The sequence below is a fragment of the Lepus europaeus genome, chromosome 13 (genome assembly GCF_033115175.1).
Source record: "Lepus europaeus isolate LE1 chromosome 13, mLepTim1.pri, whole genome shotgun sequence".
Taxonomy (NCBI): Eukaryota; Metazoa; Chordata; class Mammalia; order Lagomorpha; family Leporidae; genus Lepus; species Lepus europaeus.
In genome coordinates, this window is record NC_084839.1 from 69,197,947 (window position 1) to 69,203,490 (window position 5,544).

Below are 5,544 nucleotides of genomic sequence, written 5' to 3' on the forward strand. Positions count from 1 at the left end.
CGTGCGCCACCGCGCGTCGCGATGACGTGACCACGCCGGCTTCCTGAGACGCCTGAATTGTAAACAGGACTCGGGTGGCTAGTGCGCCCTCTTTGATCGGCTGCCGGTAGCACGGGTCGATGAATTCGAGTTTGCACCCTTGGAAATTGGACTAGTACTGGGCCGGGAGTGTGAGGGCCCACTGCCCCCAGTTATTTGTGTGTTCTTCCAGATATTTTCAAGTGCTTACATCCGCACTTTGCATATTGCCTATAAATACTTTCACGTAAATGGATATCCTGATTTATTTAAAAGCTGCATATTATCCACATTCTGCAGTATATCCCGAACATTTTTTTCCCAGTCGACATTCAATGTACACTAAATTTTTTTAAATGGCCAGAGTACGTCATTGATTATAATAAGTAACACAAGCTAAGGTACCATAATTTATTTAACTGATCCAATATTGATGAACTTTTAGTTGTTTTCAGTTTTGTAGTTCTAGTTGGGTTTTTTGGTCTTCCATCACAGACAATAATGCAATGTGAATATCTTCATCTAACTGCATCTAAATTCCTGTAATTGCTGGAATTGAAGGATATAAAAACCAAAATTGTTGAAAAATATCTGCTATTTACCCTACTATTGCAAAATATTGTATCAACCTACAACCCCTCTACAGACAAACTTTTATTGGTTCCAATCACATGCCAGGTATCATGCTAGAAGTGCACATCGCCTATGTGTATTTTAGCAAATAACAAAAACCACAGAGAGGTAAGAGTGAAACTCAAGTCCAAGAATTCTACACAGTATCATACACAAGGATGTGTCATAAACACCTACTAGAAGAACTATGAATTCTGCTACAACTGGAGCAGGAAGGAACAGCATGGCCAGTCTTGAGGCAAAACAGAGGGCTAAGGGGCCAGCAGCAAGTTAAGCTGGCACTGTGGCACAGTGGCACTGGCATTCCATTTCAGAATGCAGGCTCGAGCCTCAGCTTCTCCACTTTCTGCTAATGCAGCTGGAAGGCAGGGGAGGACAGCCTGGGTGTGGAGTGCTAAATTCCAGATTAAGTCGTGATGCCAGATTTTAAAAATAATTTTTGCTCTTTAGTTTCTAATTTCTGAAATTATCTTATGTAATTGTCACAATAATTTTAGAGCTGAGTAAACCAAAGTTCAGAAAGGCCAGTTACTGAATAAATGAATTAGCAGGTGGAAAGATAATGCATTTTGACATTTTTAGGACAGTAATGCTCCAAGTTTAAATCCGCAAACATTGACAATTATTGAAATTTCCACATAATTGGCCGGCGCCGTGGCTCAACAGGCTAATCCTCCACCTTGCGGCGCCGGCACACCGGGTTCTAGTCCCAGTCGGGGCACCGATCCTGTCCCGGTTGCCCCTCTTCCAGGCCAGCTCTCTGCTGTGGCCAGGGAGTGCAGTGGAGGATGGCCCAAGTGTTTGGGCTCTGCACCCCAGGGGAGACCAGGATAAGCACCTGGCTCCTGCCATCGGAACAGCGCGGTGCGCCGGCCGCAGTGTGCTACCGCGGCGGCCATTGGAGGGTGAACCAACGGCAAAAGGAAGCCCTTTCTCTCTGTCTCTCTCTCTCACTGTCCACTCTGCCTGTCAAAAAAATAAAAATAAATAAAAATTAAAAAAAAAGAAATTTCCACATAATTAAAAATGGTTCCATAGTAACAAATAGCTAGGCAGAAGAAGAAAAGAAGTTGGAATAATGGTCTACAAGCCTACAATTAATCATATTAAAATCTGGCACAGAATGATAAAATATTCAAGGTAGGCACTGAAGCACAGCACGTTAAGCTGCTGCTCGTGACACCCACATCCCATATCAGAGTGCCTGTTGGAGTCCTGGCACCTCCGATTCCAATTCCAGCTTCCTGCTACTTCATCCCGGAAAGCAGAAGATGATGACTCAAGTGCCTGGGCTCCTGGCTTCGACCTGGCCCAGGTCTGGCTGTTGCCCACATTTAGAGACTGAACCAACAGACGGAAGATCTCTCTGTCTCTGTCATTCTGCCTTTCAATTAGATGGAAAAAAATAAAGTTTTATTAAAAATTATTAGTGCTCTCTTGGAACTTATGAAAAAATATCCAATAAATGTGTACTGGCCATAAGGTCCAAATGGTACAAGTGTCTAGAAACTAGATAAGCTATATTGTCCCAAAAGACAATTTTTTAAAAAAAGATTTATTTATTTGAAAGGCAGAGAGAGAGACATTGATTGATTGATTGATTAATCTTCCATTTGCTGGTTCACTCCCCAAATGCCTGATCTGAAGCCAGGAGCCAGGGGCTTCTTCTAGGTCTCCCATGTGGGTGCACATGGACCATCCACTGTTGCTTTCTCAGGTGCATTAGCAGTGAGCTTGATGGGAATTGGAGCAGCTGGGACTTGAACCGGCACCCATATGGGATGCTAGCATCAGAGGCAGCAGCTTTATCTGCAATGCCACAATGCCGGACCCTAAGGACAATTTTCTAAAAGACACAAACTTGGAGTGAGAACAAACTCATTTACAGTTAACCCAACAGAATTTAGATCTAGGCAGAATAGGATATCCAGAAAGTATGAGACCTAGCAAAGAGTAGGCCCTTGAATTTGAATTGGTCTGACATGAAGTAAAAGAATATCTTCCAAGCAATGCATTGGAATGGAAAATGTGGAAGCAAGGTGTATTTGGAGCAACATACAACTAAGTACTTGACACTAACAAAATCTGCTAGTATCCAGTAGGGCCACCTACATGTACCATGTAGGATTTTGAAGAATTTCAGTCTTCAATAAATCCAAAATACAATGGAAAGAGTAAGGAAAAATGTGGGGTAGAAGGCCTGGGTATGTCATACCAGTATAAGTCCCAGTTACCCTGATGCATACAAAGTGCAGGGAGTGGGCCCCCAGAACAAGACAATGCCATAACTATAAAACTCAGGCTTCAGGTCAAGAAGGACTTGATGTTAAGTTTCAGAGTTCAGGACAAAGCTCTTTACCATCTTCCTCCTAAGAATGTAAGCTTTATAATGATGCTATTTTCTGTGATATATAATAAGATGTATATATAGTATGACTTATTTTAAAAGTCAAAATGATGCTGAAACTGTAAATTAATCTTAGGTGGCTGAAACTATGGAGAGTAAATCTAGAGGCTGGGGACCCAAAGCCAAACTAAAAAATGCATTTTCATTGGGGCCAGCATTGTGGCACAGTGGGTTTAAGCCACCACTTGTGATGCTAGTATCCTGTATCAGAGCTCTGGTTCAAGTCCCAGCTGCTCCATTTCTGATCCAGCTCCCTGCTAATATGCCTGGGGAAGCAGCAGAAGAGGGTCCAAGTGCTTCAGCCCCTGCCACCCATCAGGGAGACCCAGATGGAGAATCCTAGGCTCCTGGCATTGGCCTGGTGAAGCCCTGGCCACGGCAGACATAGGAGTAAACCAGTACATGAAACCTCTCTCTCTCTCTCTCTTTCTGTGTGTGTGTGTGTGTGTGTAAGAGAGAGAGAGGGACGAGAGAGAGAGAGAGAGAGAGAGAGAGAGGCAGGTGCTATGGTGTAGCAGGTAAAGCTGCTGCCTGCAGTGCAGGCATCCCATATGGGTGCCAGTTCGAGACCTGGCTGCTCCACTTCTGATCAATATCTCTGCTATGGCCTGGGACAGAAGTAGAAGATGGCCCAAGCCCTTGGTCCCCTGCACCTACATGGGAGACCCGAAAGAAGCTCCCGGCTCCTGGCTTCAGATTGGCACAGCTCCGGCTGTTGTGGCCATTTGGGGAGTGAACCAACGGATGGAAGACTTACTTTTCTCTGTGTCACTCTGCCTCTATTTCTCTCTCTGTGTAATTCTGACTTTCAAATAAATACAAAAATCTTTAAAAAAAAGAAGAGAGAGACATGAGAAAGAGACTCCCCATTTAAAAAAAAAAATCTCTAAAAACGAAAGCATTTCCCTAAACAGAACTGAGTGCTGGAAATGAATATATTCTTACAAAGATTTATTTATTTCTTTGAAAGAGTTACAAAGAGAGAAGGAAAGGGAGAGGGAGAGAGGGAGAGAGGGAGAGGGGGAGAGGGGGGGAGGGAGAGAGGGAGAGAGAGGGAAAGAGAGAGAAAGAGAGAGAGAGAGATCTTCCATCTGTTGTTTATTCCCCAGATGGTCACATGGCCAGGGCTGGGCTAGGCCTAAGCCAGGAGCTTTATCCAGGTCTCCTTCATGGGTGGCAGTGGCTAGCATTCTTGGGCTGTCTTCCACTGCTCTTCCCAGGCCGTTAGCAGGGAGCTGGTTTGGAAGTGGGGCAGTTAGGACACGAACCAGCACCCATATAAGATTGCCAGTGTCACAGGCAACGGCTTTACTTGCTAGACCACAACACTGACCCCATGAACTGAATATCTTAATATGTAAACATTGTATTGCTATTAGAAATGATTTTACCTCACTCCATTCCTACATCTCCCATCAATAACCTGTAGTATCTAATAATTGCTTTGATATCTATGGTAACACGGAGAAACTCGAGACTGGTCAATCTAATCTATGTTACTGGTATTTCATTCGTACCTATTACAGACTGGTAGTCCTGAGATAGATCATCTGAGTTATAAAGCTGAGCTCAGTGGGGTACAAGGTTTGAAAAAAATGTATATGGCTTCAGCCATATCTCTACACAGCCACACTTTTTATACTTTCTTCTCAGATATACGCTATGCCCTGAAAACCAATGAAAAAAAAATGTACCTCATAATATACACTAGAAACACTATTGGAAGAGATGGGTAAAATAGGTCTATAGATGCAATATTCACTTTAGATGCCCTATCTATGAGTTTTTCTTCCTGTGGGCTCATGGCATCTTCGATTACACACTGGCACTAGATAAGTCACCAGATAGCTTGAACAAAGCATCCTTAAAAGCCCAACATCAAGGAAAATCATTATATCCATAGATTTCCTCATCCAACCCAACTCAGAGCACACATAAATCATTAGCAACTCACAGATAACTTACTTTTTCACAGTCACAGGAGCAGTTAGTGAGAAAAGTATGAACCAAAGCAACAGCCAAATATATATATATATATATATATATATATATATATATGAAAATCAAGCTGCAGAAATCTGTTCTTGGATGCACAAAAATTCATCACAATGCCTTTCTCACAGAGCCCCTCATTAATTTTCCCCACAGAATCCACCAGGTCAAGTTAACTCACAATACTCCCAAAAAAACCCCAATCATCAAGGAAAAACCACGGGCCAGCGTGGTGCAGTACGTTAAACCAGTTTGCAATGCCAGCATCCCATATCAGAGTACCAGTTTGAGTCCCAACTGCTCTGCTTCTGATCCATTACTGTTAATGTGCCGGAGAGGCAACAGATAATGGCCCAAGTTCCTTGGGCCCCTGCCACCCATGTGGGAGAACAGGAGTTCCTGGCAATTGATTTTGACCTGGCCCAGACAGGGCTGCTGTGATCTGTGAACCAATGGATGCAAGAGCTCTCTCTCTCTCTCTCTCTTTATCTCTC